Here is a 22,587-nt window from a genome sequence, read left to right on the forward strand (position 1 = left end):
CACAATTCATGAAAGGATGTGAATCATTTCTCGAATTCCATTAGTTTTTGGTTTTGTCCCTGAAACTCCACATAAAGACAGAACCCAGCTTAGTTTCTGAAACACCATTAAAGGCTAGCAGGGCATGAATTCTAGCTTGTATCTACCCCTTCTACAAATTCCACCCCCGTAGCATCACACTAATGCTTAACTGAACTAAAAATTGCCAATGATGATTTAGTTACCTAAGAAATGCATATGACATTTCACTGTCCCTTTCTTAATGCAGGTATTAACCTTTTATTTTAACTGGTTTACACCCCCATTAAAATGGTTAACAGACAAATGTCATATGCACTTGTTAAGCTTCCACTATTAATATTTCAGGCAGTGCTTTCGAAGTTATTATACATGTTGTAAGAACAGTCATTGATCTAGAGTGAGAATTAATCTTTGCTTTACTAGAAACGTAATTCAACTCTTAATCTTTAGCAAGCTCCTTCCTATTTAAAATGTGCATTTGAAAAACCACATAATTTTCTTGTTACTGAAGTTAAATGTTACAACTACTTTTAAATGGATACTATAATTGGTTTAATGATATGGAGGCCGAGGTCCCAAAGGGGTTTGTCTGGTATCCTATCATTTCAGCAATCCTACCTGCAAAAGAATGTTCAGATTTGGGAGACAGTGTCCTAAGGGCTTGGCATTGATCCTGTGGAACACTGATCAACTGTCCTTAAGACCATAAAATATAGGAGCAGAATTAGACCATTTGGCCCATTGAGGCTCCTCTGATATTTCATCGGGCTGATCTACTTACCATCTCAGCTGTAATTTCCTGCCTTCTCCCCATATCCCTCATGCCTTGATTAATCAAGAATTTATCACCCACCTGTGGCAATGAATTCCACAGATTCACCACTCTCTAACTAAAGAAATTCCTCCTCACCTCTGTTCTAAATGGAAGTCCCTCTATTGCAAGGCTGTGTCTTCTGGTCTTAAGCTCACCCACCAAAATCCTCTCCATATCCCCTCTTTTGAGGCTTTTCAACATTTGATAGGTTTCAATGAGAACCCCCCCCTCATTTTTCTGAACTTCAGTGACAAGAAGCCCAGAGCGTCAAATGATCTTTATATGATAAGCCTTTCATTCCCAGAATCATTTTCGTGAACCTCCTTTGAACCCTCTCCAATGTCACCACATCCTTTCCTAGATAAGGGGCCAAACACTGCTCACAATACTCCAAATGAGGCCTCACTGGTGCTTTATAAAGCCTGAACATTACATCCTTGCTTTTGTATTCTAGTTCTCTTGAAAGGAATTTGCTTTCCTTACCACCGATTCAACCTGCAAATTAAACTTTAGGGAATACCGACTACTCCCAAGTCCTCAGATTTTTGTATTTTTCTCCAATTAGAAAATAATCTGTGCTTCTATTTTTTAAATCAAAGTACATGACCATACACTTTTTGACACTATATTCCATCTGTCTCCTCTTTGCCTCTTCTCCTTCTGTAGCCTCTCTGTTTCCCTGGAGCTACCTGTCCTTTTGTTTTGATGGAGTTCATTGGCTATCAGCTTCTCCAGCTGGAGTGGCAAGAAATTTGGTTCACACCTGTTCAAACACATCTTTCAAGGTCAAATGTAGTTTCCCCCACAGAAGAACATAATAAAGGGAGCAGGAATATGCAATTTAGCTCATTGACAATATGATGGATACTGTTCTAGAAAAAGTACAGAATCCTGCTTAAAGCACCTTGTCCCCTTAGTCCAAAAGTCAGATTGGAGGGAATTCAACTACTGAACACCCACATCCCTCTCAGGTTGAGAATGATAAATATTTACACTTAACTGCATAATAAACCTTATGCTAAATGGTTGATCCTTTCTTATAAGATTCTTCCAAGTTTTAAACATGACTTGCCAACTCTTGTAGTTAATCTAATGTCTCTGGTAACTTTGCATACAAATGATTCATCCATAAATGTGCTTATGTGCACAGTTCCCAAATACATACACTGCAGAGTAGTTGGGCTCTTTCTTCTTTTATTAGGCTCTTTCTGTTCAACTGACTGAAAATTATTAGGCATGATATGGAACAGAAATGTAATATAGTGCTGGACCATTAACTTTTACACTTAAACTATTGTTTTTTTTTCCCTTTATTTTAGCTTCTGAGTGATTGAAAATATTCTGGTTCCTAGCTTCATTACCTAGAAGATAAGCACCTCCAGAGTAATGTTTATAAGGAGCACCAAGTAATGTAGGTTAACAGTGACATTGATCATATTCATTATAAGTATTTGATTCACTTTGCAAGAAAAAACTTTATTGGTCATTAAACATTTGCCTTCTTTTAGATGTTAATGGTAAATATAATCCTTTTATTTGGTACTTGGTGGCCTGTACTGGGAAAATACCAAATATATGTGGGAAGTGTATGATGCAAGAGACATCTGGTTTGCCAGTGACTTCCAGGAAAGTCTGAATTGCAACCAAGAAAGGTCGGTGACATTGAAAATACAGCTGAACTCCAGGAAAGTCTGGTATGGGCACTCAAGTCTAGCAACCTTGTGGGCAGCACTCACAAGAGGGCACCATACAAGCTACGAATGAACTAAATACACAATACCCTGAGTCTCCTGGGGGGAGTGGTGGGAAGGATGAGAGACTCAGTAGGATGGACATAATGGCAATGGCCAGGATTGGAAATATGATAATGAGAAAGCTCAAGCAAATAACATTGACCAGAGAGGCATTCATTGCAAAGTGCCAATATGGCAAAATCTGCAAAAACATTGAAGGTCTCAAGATACACCAAAGCAGATCCAGTTGTGGAACAAAGGTGATTCAAGTGCAATGCACAGACTCGTCATCCGGTGAGACGTTCGAGAATTCCAGCCAGGCCGCATCCCACAGAGCTGATGATCCCTCCGCCCCTGCGCCATCCCAGTGCCAAAGAAGGGACCAAATGAGTGCTCCCTCTCACACCTACTCTATTCATCAAGGAAAGGGAGAATCAGATAGCCTAGATCATCAGACAATGTGTCTTGGAAGCAGTTTGATGACGACCTGGGTTGTGTCTTGGAAGCCACATTAGCAGGACCTGTCTACAGGGAAGTTGACTCCCTCACACCAGTTGTGTTCAAATTTGCTAAAGAGTGATTCACACTAATGGAGAAAAAAGGGGATCTTAAACCATCATGTCAACTAAACAGGAGGGAAAGGGAGATTTGCCACCTGAGAAGTGAGATAAACACCCTGAACAAACAATTTCAGATTCGGATTCAGTTTATTGTCATTTAAAAACCACAAATGCAATGCAATTAAAAAATGAGACAGTGTTCCTCCAGAATGATATCAACAAAGCACATGACAAAACAGACTACACCAGAAAATCCACGTAACGTTTGGCAATCCCCAGTCCAGAGTCCGGAGAGGCTGCTGCGTATTAACATTGCGCTACCATCTTAGCGCGTTCTCCGGAAAGGAGCAGCAAATCCACCAGACAAAACAAGACCAAAAACTAAAGCTACAAGACCTGCACAAAATCGCATAGTTACAACATATAGTTACAACAGTGCAAACAATACCATAATTTGATTAAAAAAAAACAGACCATGGGCATGGTGAAAATAGTCCAAAGATGTTAAAAAACTATAAGTTCGAAAGAAACCACAACACAGTTTCCACAAGCCCCAAGGGTCCCGACAGACTCGCCATCCCACGCCGACGGCAGAAGGGAATACCCCCGCTATCGACTTCCACGGTGCCACCCGACTCAGCCTCGCAGACACAGCACACACTGAAAGCGACTTGACTGCAGCGGACTCCGAGTCCGTCGAGCCTCTGTCCATCCCCTCTGGCACAGCTTCTCCGAGCACCATCCTCTACCGAGCGTATTAAGATGCCCCCGCCAACGGCCAACAGCAACGCGACCCTGAGGACTGGGGGCCTGTTCTTCTCAGCAGAATCCTGGACCTCACAGCAGCAGCAGCAGCAATGAAGAGGGCCTTCCTGGAGATTTCCAGATGTTCCTCCGTGCTCCCACGTCTGTTTTTCATTAGATTAGGATTGCGTACAACACCCTCGCTTAACAAATAACATATCAGCTCCGGAGTGTCCTCTGCAAGCTGCATCACGCTGCCGTCTTGAAATTTAAGGACAGTTCACCTCACGAAAAGAAGGTGTCAAAGATCTAACCAGCAAACTGTGGGAACACAAGCTCAGGAGGGTGGAGCAGCTGTGAATGCAAAGAAGGGAGAAAGACTGAAGGAGAGCGCAGTTTGTTTAAAAACCCATTCAGATTCACTAGGGCTGTTCTCAGCCAACAAAGATCTGGCACCTTAACCAGCTCAATGCAGGAGAGGGAAGATCACACAGCAATTCCCGTAGGAATCAGGGATGAGAATTCAATCCAAAAGTCCCCCAATCAAGAATCCCAGCAACTGAGCTGAACGTGGCAGAGCTCACGTGGCCAGACGTCCAGGATATCATCAAGAGAGCAAAATCATCTGTCGCCCCAAGACCAAGTGCTATACCCTACAAGGTATATAAGAAACTCTCAAAGCTCCTCTGGAGTTTGTGGAGCATAATGAGGAAGATTTGGACCAAAGGCTCTATTCCACCAAGTTGGAAAATGGCTGGCAGATGCTTTGATCCCAATGAAGAAGACTCCTCCATAATCACCCAGTTTAGGACGATCTCCATCCTTATCGTGAAGTGCAAGATATTCTTCTCAGTGCTTGTGAGAAGGCACACCTCTTACGTGATGGAGAACCACTATATCAACACGTCCATCCAGAAAGGTGGCATCTCAGGTTTCTCTGGGTGCCCTGAACACACCTCAATAATCAGCCAATTGATCCACAAGGCTAGGCAGAGGAAGGAGTTGTCTGATTAGACCTAGCTAACACCTCTAAATCAATTCCACATGTCCTCACACAGGTTGGCCTGGACCACTACCATATCCCAACAGTAAAGTGAGGCATGATCACCAGCTACCTAGGAGGATTCAAGCTACACTTCACTTCAACCTACTCATATCAGCAACAGCAGGTGGAACCCAAAGCCCAGTGTTGGAGCCCAGGATCCGACAACCTGTAATACGGGGGTTCGTGGATGACATCACAGAAACCACTATAATGCATGTCCAAGCAACTGGGTATTGGAAACCCTGGACAATGTAGATACCTGAGCTAGGATGATCTTTATGGCCAGGAAGTCTATTTTCATGGTGATCAAAAAGGGCAAGGTTACTAGCAAGTTCAGTCTTCAAGTACAGGGAGAAGTCATTCCATCCATAGAGGACAACCCAGTAAATTATCTTTGAAAGTGGTTTAATGCAGTAATGACAGACAGTGCCAACATCACCGACACTGTAAAGCAGTCAGAAGAGTGGCTGAAGAAGTTCGACAATACTGCACTCCCTGGTAAATTTAAGACATGGTTGTACCAACATGGTCTTCTACCGAGGTTTCTCTGGCTTTTCATTGTGACCACTGTAGAGGGCATTGAGGGGGAAGTTAACAAGCACCTGTGGATCCCCCCCCCAAGTATTTCTTCAGTGGATCTCTACATAAGATCAGGCCAGCTACGTTGTCATCGGTAATGGAGGAGTTCAAGTTGGCAAAGTGTAGAGTAGTATTAACACTGAGGGTCTCCGATGACAAGTTAATAAGCCAAGCAGGAGTCAAAACAAGATCAAGCCGAAATTGGGTTGCCAACTTAACCATTGACCAGGTAGTGAACTCCCTGCAACTGACAAAGATGTCATCAGCAGCCCATGACCGGGATGGCAAAGCCTCGACTCAGCACACTTCCAATGATGGGGGAGTGCAAGTGCAAGGGATAGGCAGGACATGGTCAGGCAGCAGAATGGAACCGTGAGGACAAAAGGCAGTTATCGAAGGCAGTGGAGTAGGGGTTACAGGGCACCTGGACAACATGGGGTCTTCCCAAGTGCAGGATCACTTGGGCAGAGCTTTGGAGACTGGAGCCCTTCCACATTTCTTTCCTCTTGTGGTCAGTCTATGATACTCTCCGTACACTATCACAGCTGCGTACATGGGGGCTGAGAGAAGACCCTAACTGCAAGCTTTGTGCTCAGCGGGGTTCATTGGCACACACATTTGTCAGGGTGCAAAACAACTTTAACACAAAGATGGTATGGGTGGAGCCACGACAAGGTCCTGCTGTCCCTTGCTGACACACTGGAGCAGGAGAGGTATAAAAAGAGACCAGCTGGCAGAGAGGCAAACAGGGCAGTTAATTTCATCAAGGAGAGGGCCACACCAGTCATATAAAAGAGGCTTAAATCCAATCTGCTGCAAATTGCCAGATCATGGGAGATGAAAGTTGATAGGGGAGGAAACTGCAGTTCCCGGAGATGGTGTGAACCACACTTTGATCAGACATTGAAGAAAACCGAAGACAAGAAAATAATCCTGGTGGAGCTCACAGTACCATGGAAGGAAGGATGTGAGGAGGCTCACGAGAGGAAGACCCTGAAGTACCATTCCTTAGTCCAGGAGTGCAGGGACAAAGGATGGTAGGTGTGGCTATTTCCCATGGAGATTGGCTTTAGAGGGCTCCTGGCAAAGTCAGCATGGAGGTTGCTGTCTGCACTGGGCATTGATGAAAAGAGCAAGAGCCAAGCGGCTCACGGGATGGGGGTGGAAGCAGAAAGACCCTCTTGCTGGATATGGAGCAGGTGAGAGGAGTTGAGCTGGAAGTCAGGAGCAGGTGGGCTGTGACTTGGCCAGCAATGCTGATCCACCAGCTGGAGAGTGTAGTGGTTAAGGGTTGAATCACTCTGTGAAGGATGCTCACCAGCTGATAACATCTGCTCCTGGCCAAAAGATACGGTTACCTCATTGGGTAGCTATAGCGAGCACCCCGGTGCATGATGTAAGTACCTATGTGTTTGTAATACTGCCTCACTTTTTCTCTCATCTTCATCACAGGCATGACCTGTAGTTCTGCATTTCACAATTTTGAATTTCCTTTGTTTTCTCTAACTGCCCTCTTTTCATGGTTGTTTTGTTTCTTTGTTTATATACTCTCTCACTTTGGTGGTGCAAACTCAAGTATTTGTCTTCTACCCAATGGAAGGGTGGAGATGAGAAAGTCCGGGGTGGGAGGGGTCTTTCATTTTGACGGCCTCTTTTCCAAGGCAGTGAGAGGTGTTGATGGAGTTAATGGAGGAGACTGCTTTTCGTGATGGGCTGAAGTTTGTCCACAGACCTCTGTAGTTTCTTGTGATTCTGCACTGAGCAATTGCCATACTGAGCTATGAGTTCAGAATCAGGTTTATTATCACTGGCATGTGACGTGAAATTTGTTAATTTAGTACCAGCAGTTCAATGCATTACATAATCTAGCAGAGAGAAAAAAATAGAATGTGATAATAAATAAACAAGTAAATCAATTATGTATATTGAATAGATTTTTTTAGATGTGCAAAAACAGAGATACTATATATTTTTACAAAAAGGTGAGGTAGTGTCCAAAGCTTCAATGACCATTTAGGAATCAGTTGGCAGAGGGGAAGAAGCTGTTCCTGAATCGCTGAGTGTGTGCCTTCAGGATTCTGTATCTCCTACCTGATGGTAACAGTGAAAGAAGGGCATGCCCTGGGTGCTGGAGGTCCTTAATAATGGACTCTGCCTTTCTGAGACACCGTTCCCTAACGATGTCCTGGGTACTTTCTAGGCTAGTGCCCAAGATGGAGTTGACTAGATTTACAACCCTCTGCAGCTTCTTTTGGTCCTGTGCAGTAGCCCCACCATACCAGACAGTGATGCAGCCTGTCAGAATGCTCGCCATGGTACAAATATAGAGGCTTTTGAGTGTATTTGTTGACGTGCCAAAACTCTTCAAACTCCTAATAAAGTATAGCCACTGTCTTGCCTTCTTTATAACTGTATCAATATGTTGAGACCAGGTTAGATCCTGAGAGATCTTGACACCGAGGAACTTGAAGCTGCTCACTCTCTCCACTTTTGATCCCTCTATGAGGATTGGTATGTGTTCCTTTGTCTTACCCTTCCTGAAGTCCACAATCAGCTTTCGTCTTCTGATGTTGAGTGCCAGGTTGTTGCTGCGGCACCACTCCACTAGTTGGCGTATCTCACCCCTGTATGCCCTCTCATCACCACCTGAGATTCTACCAACAATGGTTGCATTGTCAGCAACCATTCCAGTCAGTTCCAGTGCACATAGCATCTATATGGCCAGACTTGGAAAAGATTTGTTTTCTTTTTTTTTAATTTTGAAATACAGATGGTTACAGGCTCTTCTGGATCAATGAGCCTGTGCTGCCCAATTACACCCATGTGTCCAATTAACATACTAACCCGTAAATCTTTGGAACGTGGGAAACCAAAGCAGCCAGAGGAAACCAACATGTTCAGAAGAAGGTTTCCAAAAGACAGTGGCAGGAATTGAACCTGGGTCATTGCTGCTGTAATAGCGTTGTGCTAACTGCCATATTATCGTGCCACCCCCTCTTTATCCATCTTCTTCACTAATTCATCATTATTTGAGATTTGGCCTGCTATGGTGGGCTTGTATGTGGAATTACAGCAGAGTCTGGGCACACAGTCATGAGTGTATAAGGAGTAGAGTAGACAGTTGAGCACACAGCCTTGTGGAGCACTTGTGTTGAGGATAATTATGGCAGGGGTGTTGCCTATTTTTACTGATGGTGATCTGTCGGTCAGGAATTGCAAAGTATGAAGCCATGTCCTAGGTCTAGTGGTTTGGCAATGAGTTTGAAAGTGAAGATGTAATCAATAAATATCACTCTGACTTATGTATCTAGGTTAACTACATGCTCCATAGGTAAGTGTAGGGTCAGGGAAATGGTATCTATTATGGACCTGTTTCAACAAAGAGTGACATACCATTGTACCCCATCTGTCCACCACTGAATTTCAGCTTCTGGTTACTTGTGCACAAGATTACACAGATCTCCTGAACATTATATTTTCCTAGTAACTCAAGATTCAAAAACAGATATGTTACATCGCTGAAAAATAGAGATATAGGGCAAGGTATATTGGGTTTGCTAAATATTTCATTGTCACTGGTTATTTTCACTTTTGCTGAAAGGTATGTCTTACAATCCTTTTAAAGTGTTGTAGCGATGTGCTACACACAGCGCTGAAATAATGACACCCAGTCAGTAAGTCGTTTCAAGACTGGTTTATTTAAACTTCGCGGCGCTGGCATTTAAATCCCTAGCGCCCGCCCTCTCCGGGCAGAAAAGACATCAGAGGTGCATGACCAAAGTCTCCCCCCGCGCGCTGGCTATTTGTGAGCTGGTTCACCTGCGCAGAAAGTGGCTCGCCACAGTGTGTTGAAATTATTATTCACATACCAGAACTTTTTGGTTGTCTGACCCAGAAGGCTATGGCAGCTTAGTCATTTGTTTGCATTTGAAGTTGAAACTGCTAGATTTCTGGATACTGGAAAAGGCAGGAGATCCCTAAATATGGGGATGGATAGGAGAGGGGTGTTGAGGTGAAAAATCTGTTGAAATCCTTTTGAATGGTGGAGTTAGCCAAATGGCTTAATCTTGTTGGTTTTTCTTAGTTTTGTATTGCTCTATAAAATGTATGATGAAAATTTTGGGGTTGACTTTAGCTGTAGCCCACTGTTGGGATTTGAAAATAGGCTAGCTATTTTATCCAAGATGATTTTTTTCCCCATTGATTTGAGTTCCCTACATTACAGTAAGCTCTACAATTCAAAAACTGCTTACCTTTGTGTAAATATTTCAGGACATGTTGAAGATGTGAAAATCGTTATATAAGTGCAGATCTTTTAAAGGAAATAAAATCAGCCTCAGCCTAAAACAGTTAAATAAGCTTCTGATTTACTGTCAGCATTTTGTGCCAGTGGCCAAGACAGAATTCTTAATCGGACATGGAATAATCAGCTGGGGTCAGTGGTGGCAGCTGAAACTTTTCTTCCATCACACTTGCTGTGCATCAAGAACCAAGCAGGAAATCTTTGCCAATATATTTGACTGCTGATATAAGGAAAGTCTTTGAAGTGATCTTGAGAGGAAGAGTGAATATGGAAATATATAACATGTTAAAGGGCAGTCAGTACAGACTCAAGAATTGGGAGTCACATCTAATTAATCTAATGGAAATTTTCAAAGGCATGCTAACATGTTGAACATAAAATTGATAGATTTGTAAATTATTCATGGGTTTTTCTTTTTTTGGCACTGAATACAAATGCCTGAAATTCTTTTCACCGTCATAAAAGATAGGAAAAGATAGAAACTAATCCAACCCCTTTTATACAGATAGGTGTGTTTTTTATAGATAAGCACAGATTATGATTTCCTTTTCTTGTCTGAAGCTGCTTTTATGTTTATTATTGTACATTATTTATGCACTTGGTAGGGAATAAAAGCAATAGAATTAAGATCATTTTGGATGCTTCTGCAAAAATTGACAGCAGTTAATTGGGAATCTGTTTCTCAACTGAAAATAAAACCAAACAAGGAAGAAAAGAGAAAAAGAGATAAACGTGCTGGAAAACCCCAGCAGGTGAGGAGGCATTTTTTGAAAGAGAAACAATCAAGAATTTGTGTCTATATCGTGGATATAGAACGCTGCAAATGCTGATAATCAGAAATATTAAGGAATGCCTAAAATACTCAGCAAGTCAGATGGCATCTGTGGAGAAATATAACTGGAGTTAAAGTAGCAAGTTGATACCCTTTTGCATTAAAAAAGTAAAACAGAACAAGGAGACAGAAGTTGAACATGTACAGGAGTTGGACTGCAACCAGTTACTGAGGGGGGGTGTATTAGAAAAGGCGAATAAAAATAACACAAGTGCAAGCGGAGCGGCCATTGTTGTGAGAGAGAGCTAGTGTTCAGAGTGGCTTTGGATCAGCAAGCTTCAGTAAGGTGAGTATCTGGTGTATTTCTTTTTTCCTTTATTCCTTGTCTGTTGAAGAGAGGTTTTAGGGAGCTAGGTAGAAAGCTGAAAAACAGGACCTCCATGGTAATAATCTCCGGGTTGCTGCTCATGCCACATGCCAGCAAGTATCAGAATAGGATGATTTGCCATAAGAATGTGTAGCTGAGAAACTGGTGTGGGGGCAGGGGTTCGGAGTTAAGGATCATTGGGATCTCTTCTGGGAAAGGTACAACTTGAACAAAAGGGGCAAGTTACATCTGAACCCAAGGGGAACCAATATCCTTGCAGGCTGGTTTGCTAGAACTGTTCAGGAGGGTTTAAACTAATTTGTCAGGGTATAGGAATTGGAGTGATAGTGTTGAGGGTAAGGTAGTTGGTTAAAAAAAAGAAGAACCTTGAAGTGAGACTCCCAGTAAGAAGTAGTGGATGATAGGGTAAAATTGTAGACAAAAGGATGAGTTTCAATGTAAAAAACGGACAAAATCAAAAAGGGTGAATGCCTGACTGTAAGTGTTATACAGTATTTGAATCTGTGCAGTATATGGAATAAGGTAGATGAACATTTACAGATTGGCATGTATGACACTGTGGCCATCACTGAATCATGACTGAAAGAAGATTATAGCTGGGAGCTTAATATCCAAGGATACACATTGTATCGAAAGGACAGGCAGGTAGACAAAGGGGGTGGTGTGACTCTGTTGGTAGAACATAAAATTGAATCATTAGGAAGAGGTGACGTAAGGTCAGAAGGCATTGAATTGTTGTAGGTAGAGCTAAGTAATTGCAAGGGCAAAATGACCTGATGGGAGTTATATATTTAGAACCCCAAGCAGTAGTAAAGATGTGGTCTACAAGTTACAATGGGAGTTAGAGAATGCATGCCAGAAGTGTTCCTTTGGCATGGTTCTTGAGGAATGCAAAATTGAAAATGCCCCTCCACTCTTCAGGAAGGGAGATAGACAGAAGAAAGGAAATTATAGGCCAATTAGTCTGACCTCAGTTGTTGGGAAGATGTTGAAGTCAGTTGTTAAGGACGAGGACTCAAGATACTTGGAGGCACATAATAAAATAGGCCGTAGTCATCATGGTTTCTTTAAAGGAAAATCTTGCTTGACAAACCTGTTGGAATTCTTTGAAGAAGTAGAAAGCAGGATAGCTAAAAAAAAGAATCTGTGTATATTGTGTACTTGGATTTTCAGAAGATCTGTGACAAGATCGCACATATGAGGCTGCTAAACAAGCCTCAAGCCTATGGTATTACAAGAAAGATTCTACCATGGATAAAATGATGACTGATTGGTAGGAGGCAAAGAGTGGAAATAAAGAGAGCCTTTTCTGGCTCTGTTGCCGATGACTATTGGTTCCCCAGGAGCCTGTGTTGAGACCACTTCTTTTTATGTTATATGTCAATGACTTGAAAGAGAGAATTGATGGTTTTGTGGATGATATGAAGATAAGTGCAGAGGCAAGTAGTTCTGAGGAAGTAGAAAAGCTACAGAAGGACATAGACAATTTAGGAGAATGGGTAAAGAAGTAGCAGGTGGAATATAGAGTCAGTAAGTGTATAGTCATGCACTTCGGTAGGAGAAATAAAAAGGTAGACTATTTTCTAAATGGACAGAAAATTCAAAAATCTGCGGGGCAAAGGGAGTTGAGAATCCTTGTGCATGATTCCCTAAAGGTTAATTTGTAAGATGAGTTGGTAGGGAGGAAGACATTTGCGATGTTAGCATTAATTTCAAGGGAACTAGAATTTAAAAGCAAGGATGTAATGTTGAGTCTTTATAAATCACTGGTGAGGCCTTACTTGTAATATTGTGAGCAGTTTTGGGTCCCTTATCTTAGAAAGGATATGCTGAATCTGGAGAGGGTTCAAAGGAGTTTCACGAAAATTATTCCAGAATTAAACAGCTTGTCATATGAAGAGTCTTGATGGCTCTGGACATGTATGGTCTGGAACTCGGAAGAATGAGGGATGGCCTTAGTGATACCTTTCGGATGTTGAAGGGGCTCAATAGAGTGGAGGTAGAGAAGTTGTGTCCTATTGTGGAAGAGTCTAGGACCAGAGGACAGAATAGAATAGAGGCTCAGAATAGAGGGGTGGCCTTTTAGAATGGAGATGAGGAAGAATTTCTTTAGCCAGTGAATGGTGAATCTGTGGATTTGTTACCTAATATGGCTGTGGAAGCCAAATCATTGGGTATGTTTAAAGCAGAGGTTGCTATGTCAAGGCATGATAGGTTATGGGAGAAGGCTGTAGATTGATGCTGAGAGGGAAATGGATCAGCCATGATAAAATGGTGGAGTATAATCCATGGGGAAAATGGCCTAATTGTGCTCCTATATCTTATAGTCATAAGGCCATATGGCATATTGTAGAATGCTGAGTGCTAAAATGTGCTGTCTGAAGATGAGATCCAGTTCACTGAGAGTGAATGTTTGTTCTAATGTCAGTCTGCATATATGGCCCCTAATATTATAGTTAAATTTATTTTGCCTAGCTTTTTGAAAACCAAACTACTATACAAATGTCTCAGTGCAATCAAGAGCAAATGCATTTAATTCTCCATTTGACAAGGATAATTAAATTATGCATTTTCAAACAATAAAACTATTTTATGTTTGTTTCTGTACTATATTTTTTCTAAAGGCAATAAACATACTGGTGAATTCATGTGAGTTTTATAGAAGAGTTCATTTGTTGAGCACAGTTAAACAAATAGTAAAACAAATCAATGAATTTATTACATGAATGAATTAGTAAAAACATGAATTCCATGTTATCTAGTACTTTCTAAACAGATGTAATGATAAATAAATATGACAAAATTTTGCAAAAGTTTTTAAATTAGTTTGATGTAGTTGATTGTAAATGAGCAACTAAAAACAATAGGATATACACTCAGTAGACACTTCATTAGGTAACACAGACAAAATTCTGGAAGAACTCAGCAGGCCGGGCAGCATCTGTGGAAAAGACTAAACAGTTGATGTCCTGGGTTGAGACCCTTCCTCATGTTCTAATGAAAGGTCTTGGCCTGAAATGTCGACTGTTTACTCTTTTCCATAGGTACTGCCTGGCCTGCTGAGTTCCAATAGTATTTTTTATATGTTGCTTTGGATTTCTAGCATCAGCAGATTTTCTCGTGTTTGTGATTTTATTAGGTACACCTGTACACCTGCTCATTAATGCAAATGCCAAATCAGCCAAATATGGCAGCAACTGAATACATAAAAGCATGCAGACATGGTGAAGCTTACATTTCTGGTCTCAACTGTGTGAGATTCTGGTCTCCTTATTTGAAGCATATACTGGCTTTGGAGGCAGGGCAGGAGAGATTCACCAGGTTGATTCCAGAGTTGAGGGGTTTCAACTATGGAGAGATATTGAGTCACCTGGGACTGTACTCACTGAAATTCAGAAGAGTAAGAGGAGATCTTATAGAAACATATAAAATTATGAAAGGGATAGATAAGATAGGGACAGACAGAACTAGGAGACATAGCCTCAAGACAAAGGAGTTGGTTGAGGACTACAGAAGGAATGGAGACAGGCTAACCCCTATTGACATCAATGGATCTGGGATCGAGAGGGTGAACAGTTTAAGTTCCTAGGCATAAACATCACTGAGGATCTCATGTGGTCTGTACAGATCAGCTGTGTTGTGATAAAGGCACAACAGTGCCTCTTTCACCTCAAACAGTTGAAGTTTTGTATGGTCCCCAAAATCCTTACTATATGGGCATGACTGAGAGCATCCTGACTGGCTGCATTACTGCCTGGTGTGGGAACTGTACTTCTCTCAATTGCAGAGTTCAATAGAGAGTGGTGTGGACAGTCCAGCACATCTATAGATGTGAACTTCCCACTGTTCAGAATATTTACAAAGACAGGTGTATGAAAAGGGCCCGAAGGATCGTTGGAGACCCATATCACCCCAACCACAACCTATTCCAGCTGCTACCATCTGGGAAGCGGTACAGCAGCGTGAACACCAGAACCAACAGGCTCCGGGACAGCTTCTTCCACCAGGCCAACGGACTGCTTAACTCATGCTACACAACTGTATTTCTGTGTTATAGTGACTATCCTGTTGCACATACTATTTATTATAAATTTCTATAAGTTGCAGAGACAAAATGTAAAGATTTTTACTCCTTATGTATATGAAGAATGTAAGTAATATAGTTTATTCAATTCAAAGATTTGTGGGAGTAGATTTAGGATAGAGATGAGGAGGAACTACTATTCCCAGAGAGTGGTGAACCTGGGGAATTCACTACCCACTGAAGCAGTAGAGGCTATCTCAGTACAGTAAATATATTTAAGATAAAGTTGGATAAATTTTTGCATACTAGGGGGATTAAGGGTTATGAGGAAAAGGCAGGTAGGTGGAGATGAGTCCATGGCCAGATCAGCCATGATTTTATTGAATGGCGGAGCAGACTTGACGAGCCAGATGGCCTAATCCTGCTCCTATTTCTTCTGTTCTTATGAAGAGGTTCAGTTACTGTTCAGACCAAACATCAGAATGGGAAGAAATGTGATCATAGTGGCTTTGACCATGGAATAATTGTTGGTGCTGGACGGTTTGGTTTGAGTATCTCAGAAATTGCTGATCTCCTCGTATTTTCATGCACAACAGTCCCTAGCTTTTACAGAGAATGGTGTGAGAAACAAAATCCATCCTGTGAGTTGAGGGCGAAAATGCCTTGCTAAATAGAGAGGTCAGAGGAGAATGGCTAGACTGGTTCAAGCTGACAGGAATGTGACGGTAACTGACATAACCATGGGTTACAACAGTGGTGTGCAGAAGAGCATCTCTGAAAGTACATGTTGAACCTTGAAGTGGATGGACTACAGCAGCAGAAGACTATGAACGTACACTCAGTGGCCTCATTATTAGGTATAAGAGACATCTAATAAAGTGCCACTGAGTGCATGTCACTTTACTAAATCATACTACTTGCTACATATATCTAGGACAGGGGTCAGCAACCTTTACCACTGAAAGAGCCACTTGGACCCGTTTCCCACAGAAAAGAAAACACTGGGAGCCGCAAAACCCGTTTGACATTTAAAATGAAATAACACTGCATACAACGTTTTTTTTGCCTTTATGCTATGTATAAACAAACTATAATGTGTTGCATTTATGAAATTGATGAACTCCTGCAGAGAAAACGAAATTACATTTCTGCATGCAACAAAAACATTTTGAACTCCGAAAAAAAGACGTTGGGTTGAAAGTTACTTTTAAGTAAAATACTCAATGTCTATTTGAGTCCTTCTTGTATTTATGAAAAACGCCGAACTTAAATTTTCCGCCAGCAGCAAACCAAAAATAACATCAGCCAGCTGTCAGCCTGAAAAATAAAAGGACTATTTCACTGAACAATGAAAAAATATGAATATACATAAAAAAATAGGCAATTAAAATATTTATCATACTTGGTTAATGGGATTTCTGCTCCTGGACCTCAGCGCACAGCATCTGCACATCAGGGCTGTATGACGTCACCTTCATCTTTACACAGGATCGCAAGCTGTCATCTGTGAGGCATGCGCGATGTTTGTTTTTAATAAAGTTCATGTTGGAGAACACCTGCTCACTTACATATGTGGATCCAAAGATCGACAGGACTCAAAGCGCATACTTTTTAATGTTTACATAAATGTCGGGCATAGCATTCCATGTTTCGAACACAAGTTTGTCCGGTTTTGGAAGGTTTTCAATATCACTCCATTTGTGTTTCTGAGCAAGAACGGCCTTCTGACGGGCAACATCTTCAAGGTCTGCTGTCAAGCGTCTAAACTTGGACACCCATATGTCTTTGTCGGCTATGTCGGCCAGTTCCATCTCAAGATCAGGTTGACTCACACCTGACAATGCAGTCGTATTCAGTAGGGAAGGATCGATGCTTAAGGGAGTGACCGGGAAGGATAATGTGTTTTTTTCCTCTCTGAACTCACAGAAGCGTTTCCCAAACGATGTTTGCATTGCGATGATTGCAGAATGTAAATACTCCGAAATTATCATGTCGTGACCTTGTTTGAACTCTCTCAAATTGGGGAAGTGAGACAAAGTGCCTTTCTGTAAATCTCTGGCAAGCAACGTCAACTTGCGCTCGAATGCCAAAACATCCTCCAACATGTGCAGGGCTGTGCGTCCTTTCCCTTGAAGAGCTGTGTTCAGCGTGTTCAGGTGCGCTGTCATGTCTACCATGAAGTGTAGCTTTTCCAGCCACTCTGGCTGTTCCAGCTCAGGAAAGGTGAGCCCTTTGCTGCCCAGGAAAGTTTTCACTTCTTCCAGACACGCGACAAAGCGTTTCAGCACCTTCCGTCTGGACAGCCAGCGATAAAAACACGTTGTAGCGGTGTCAGTAAACTGCAGTCAAAGATAGCTTTATTCGAACTAAACAGCCTTGCTTTTAAGCCTCCCTCAACCCAGCCCCCATGGACGCAGATGCTGCAAAAGACGCGTACTCACAAACCCCCGTAGGCTATCTCCCTTAGCCGGAATGCTGGCTAATTGTGAGGAAATGTGTCGCCACACTTAGATTGTACAAGATCACCATAATCTTCAAATTTAGAATTACATTTCAAAAGCTAACAAACTAACATAAAATACATTTTAATTAAATACTGACCAATTATTTCCCAAAGCCACAGGGAGCCGCAGCACAGAGGTGAAAGAGCCACAAATGGCTCGGGAGCCGCAGGTTGCCGACCCCCGATCTAGGAGAACTGCACCATATTTGATTGGTGTGTAAGACACAAAGATAGGGAAAAATATATTAAGTTGGAACAGTCCTAATGTTACATATTTGGAACATAAATACCATGGGTTGACCGGATCTGGTAGGGCCTCATGTTTCTGAAAGGAAACATCAGCATTTGCCACTCCTGGAATAATTCTCTTGAAGATTTCTGGCTCTGTTAATTAGATGGGAGAAAGTAAACTGAAGTCATTTGCTTAATTTATTTATTTCAAAGCCTATAATTAATTTGGTATGTTGACTGTGTATCATGATTTGTTATATCTTTTACATTTTGCTGTTTGTAATTTGTTTAATTGTTGACGGCAGTTTTAACAATTTTAAATATCTCTTGCACAAAATGCTGCCTCAACTTCATGCCAAAAGCTGCTCTTTGGTGGGATGGGGTTTAATATTATGTTGCCAGATGTGTACCGACAGCTGGGCCTGGCTTTTTCTTGCTGGATTCCTCCCAGGTGCAAAGTGTTGAGCTTGCTAATCGCTGCACATCTGGCCCAGGTACATTCAGACAGGCAGGGTCTGGTGGTAGCAAATCCTGGACGTGATCCAGCTTGAAATAACCCATTAGATAATTGCTTGAAGGTTCAAAGTGGGAGGATATTAATATGTAATTTGATGAATCCATTGTGATTATATTATGAATTGTACATCTGGCATTAACAAATAGAAGTTTTCCTAATATCCTCCCTTTTGACAACACCATCTTGATCTCAGAATGCAATGCTTTAAATGAGCCAAATATGGTCTGGGAAAACAGAATTGTAATGTATATAGGCAGAGAGGAGGTAAGTGTTTGAAGAGGTTTGGTGGTCATCAGCATCGAATTTTGCCTTCAGATTGATATCAACTGTACCTTATACTTCAGTTGAGCAACAGCAAATCCACACCATTTCTGCATTTCAGGCTTATTGATTAACAGCAGTGGTATGGGAACACAGAAAAGAGCACATCTTTCTCACTGTATGAATGGCATTTATGTTGCTGAGATTTCTGTTGCTATTGTAGAAGAAATAATATAGTCAAATCAGAATCACTTTATTGCCAGTATGTGAAATTGATGTGGCTGAAATTCAGTGCCAAGCATAAAATGCAGGACAATACTGCTGAAGTCAGGATGACTGGCCTATAATCATTAAGTCCAGTTATCTTGTCTTTCTTGAGAACTGGAATGATTGATGTAACTTGAAGGGACATGTTAAATATCTCAGTGAAGACGGATGCTAGCTGATCCACACAGTGCCTCAGAGTAGCAGGTGAGATTCCATCAGGACCTGCTGCTTTCCAAATAGTTTGCAAACATCTTCTTGCATCAGAGAAAGTATAGGGTGGGATGGATGGAGGGGCCAAGCTAGGGGAAGGCTGAAGAAGGTCATTGGGACTGGGGTGAAGGGGGGGTGATGGTGACAATGGAGTGACTGTGAAAGGGAGAGTGTAAGGGATTTAACACATCATGTTCAGAGGAAGTGAGAAGAGATAGATGATGATTGTCCTTATCAAACTGACAGAAGGTAAATGAACTTCCAGCACAATTGCAGATTGGCAGGTGTGATGTTGTAGGCATCACTGAATCATGGCTGAAAGATTATTGCCAGGGATACACATTGTATTGAAAGGATAGTCAGGAAAGAAGAGGGGTGGCGTTGCTTTGTTGGTAAAACGTAATATCAAATCATTAGAAAGAAGTGACATAGGGTCAGAAGGTGTTGAATCATTGTGGATAGAGCTGAAGAAGGGTAAAAAGGCCCTGATGGGAATTGCATACAGTCCCCCAAGCAGTAGTAAGGACGTGGTCTACAAATTACAATGGGTGATAGAAAATGCATGCCAAAAGTGCAATGTTATAATAGTCTTGGGGAACTTCAATATGCAGGTAGATTGAGTAAATCAGTTTGATGCTAGATTACAGTAAGAAGAATTTCTAGAGTACTTATGAGATGGCTTTTTAGAGCAGCTTGTGGTTGAGCCCACTGGAGGATCAGCTATTCTGGATTGGGTGCAGTGCAATGAACCAGAATTGATTACCATATGATTGAATTTACCCGGACATTTGAGGAGAAGCTGAAGTAAGGTGTACCAGTATTACAGTGGAATATTGGGAATTACAGAGGCATGACAGAGGAGTTGGTAGGAAATGATTAGAAAAGAACACTGGCAGGGATGACAGCAGAGCATCAATGGCTGGAATTTCCAGAAGCAACTCAGAAGGCACAGAATAGATACACCCTAAAGAGGAAGAAGTGTTCTAAAGGAAAATGACACAGCTGTGGCTATCGAGAACGGCCAAAGCCTACATAAAAGTCCAGCAGAAGGAATATAATAGAGCAAAAATTAGTGGGTACTTAGTGGACTGGGAAGCTTTTAAATATCAACGGAAGGCAACTAAAAACTCAGTAAGAAGGTAAAGATGGAATATGATAGTAAGCTAGCCAATAATTTTAAAGAGGATACCAAAAGTTTCTTCTGATATATAAAGTGTAAAAGAGAGGCGAGTGAATATTGGACCACTAGAAACTGATGTTGGAGAGGTAGTAATGGGGGACAATGAGATGGAGGACAAACTGAATTAATATTTTGCATCAATCTTCACTGTGGAAGACACTAGCTGTATGGTGGAAGTTCCAGGTGTCAGAGGTCATGAAATGTGTGAAGTTACCATAACTAGAGAGAAGGTTCTTGGGGAAACTGAAAGGTCTGAAGGTAGATAAGTCACCTGCACCAGATGGTGTACACCCCAGGGTTCTGAAAGAAGTGGCTGAAGAGATCCTGGAGTATTAGTAATGATCTTTCAAGAATCACTAGATTCTGGAATGGTTCTGGAAGACTGGAAAATTGCAAATGTCACTCCACTCTTCACGAGAGAGAGAGGCAGAAGAAAGGAAACTATAGGCCGGTTAGTCTGACCTCAATGGTTTGGAAGATGTTGAAGTTGACTATTAAGGGTAAGGTCTCAGGGTATTTCGAGTCACATGATAAAATAGGCCAAGGTCAGCAAGATTTCCTCAAGGTAAAATCTTGTCTGACAAATCTGTTGGAATTCTTTGAAAAAATAACAAGCAGGATAGACGAAAGAGAATCGGTGTATGCTGTGTACTTGGATTTTCAGAAGGCCTTTGACAAGGTGCCACACATGAGGCTCCTTAATACACCATGAGTCCATGGTTTTACAGGAAATATTCTAGCATGGATAAAGCAGTGGCTCTTTTGGCAGGAGGCAAAGAGTGGGAATAAATGGAGTCTTTTCTGGCTGGTTGCCGGTGACTAGCAGTGTCCCACGGGATCTATTACATTATTTGTAAATTATTTGATGGTGGAATTGATGGCTTTGTTGCAAAGTTTGCAAATAATATGAAGACAGCTGAAGGACCAGGAAATTTTGAGGAAGTAGAGAGGCTACAGAAGGACTTAGACAGATTAAGAAATAGATGGTATACAGTGTTGGGCAGTGTACGATCATGAACTTTGGTAGAAGAAATGAAAGGGATGACTATATTCTAAATGGATAGAAAATACAAAATACTGAGGTGCAAAGGAACTTGGGAGTCCTTGTGAAGGATTTCCTAAAGGTTAGTATGAAGGTTGAGTCAGTTGTGAGCAAGGCAAATGCAATGTCAGCATTCATTTCAAGAGGACTGGAACATAAAAGCAAGGATGTAATGTTGACACTTTATAAAACATCGGTAAGGCCTCACTTGGAGTATTGTGAGCAGTTTTGTGCCCCTTATCTTAGAAACGATGTGCTAAAACTGGAGAAGGTTCAAAGGAGGTTCTCAAAAATGATTCCAGGATTGAATGGCTTGTTATATGAAGAGTATTTAATGGTTTTGGGCCTGTATTCACTAGTATTCAGGAGAATGAGGGGTGAACTCATTGAAACCTATTGAATGGTGAAAGGCCCTGATGGAGTGGATATGGAGAGGATGTTTCCTATGGTGGGAGAGTTTAAGACCAGAGGACAAAGCCTCAGAATAGAGGGGCATCCTTTTAGAATGGAGATGAGAAGGGATTTCTTTAGCTAGAGTGTGGTGATTCAATGGAATTCTTTACCACTGGCTGCTGTGGATGCCAAGTCTTTATGTATATTTAAGGCAGAGTTTGATAGTTTCTTGATTGGTCAGGGCATAAAGGGATACAGGGAGAAGGCAGGTGACTGGGGCTGAGAGGAAAATTGGATCAGCCATGATAAAATGGTGGAGCAGACTAAATGGGCCAAATGGCCTAATTCTGTTCCTACACAGTATCTTATGGACTCATAAAACTGATTGAACCAATTGGCCATGGTAGGGGAGGAGGAGACATGGGAGCACTTCTGTTTGAAGTTGGTAAGACTTTTTAGGGAACTACAGACTGTCCAGCTATTGTTGTTGAGGTCTGTCTCGAGCTGATCCTTGTAAGTGGCTTTCGTCACTTTCAGAATGTTATTAAATTGCTGTTTTGCAGAGCTATATTCCTCTCTGTTTCCAAACCTGTAGGCATGATACTTTGCAGAGCTGAGAGTCCTCAACTCCTTGGTGAGCAATGACTGGTCATTATTATACCTGACAATGATATTTTTAGGAAGACACGCATCTTCACAGAAGGATCTGTACAATGTTACGGTGTCAGCATTTTCATCTATATGGCTACACCAGCCTTCCGTGGCTTTCTAATTCGTGAAACCTAAGTAATCTCTCAACCTTCCAATAGCTTCAGGAGTCCTTCACTATTTGATGGTCCTGGTTGGTCCAGTTTTTGTTTATAGCTGGGAAAAAGCATGATCAGGGCATGGTCAGTGTTTCCAAGGGCATCCAGGGAAAATGGCAGAATGCCCCTTCAATGTTGGTATCGAAGTGGTCCAAAGTTCTGTTCCCACATGCGGGGTAGCTAATCATTTGGTA

General features: G+C 41.7%; 1 protein-coding gene across 10 annotated transcripts in view; it reads left to right on the top strand.

Moving 5' to 3' along the window:
- LOC132404908 (GTP-binding protein Rit2-like) overlaps positions 1 to 22,587 on the top strand; it is a 328,089-nt gene that overhangs the window by 108,810 nt on the left and 196,692 nt on the right. Inside the window, exon 2 of one of the 10 annotated variants that reach the window (XM_059989510.1) lies at positions 2,155 to 2,246. The exons of 8 other annotated variants lie outside the window; for them this stretch is intronic. The gene's annotated coding sequence lies outside the window, so the exon portion shown is untranslated. Of the gene's footprint in view, positions 1 to 2,154; positions 2,247 to 10,857; positions 10,918 to 22,587 lie in introns of those variants that run through there. One more of the 10 variants, XM_059989508.1, reaches the window with a different exon arrangement.

Source organism: Hypanus sabinus, chromosome 14 (genome assembly GCF_030144855.1).
Source record: "Hypanus sabinus isolate sHypSab1 chromosome 14, sHypSab1.hap1, whole genome shotgun sequence".
Classification (NCBI taxonomy): domain Eukaryota; kingdom Metazoa; phylum Chordata; class Chondrichthyes; order Myliobatiformes; family Dasyatidae; genus Hypanus; species Hypanus sabinus.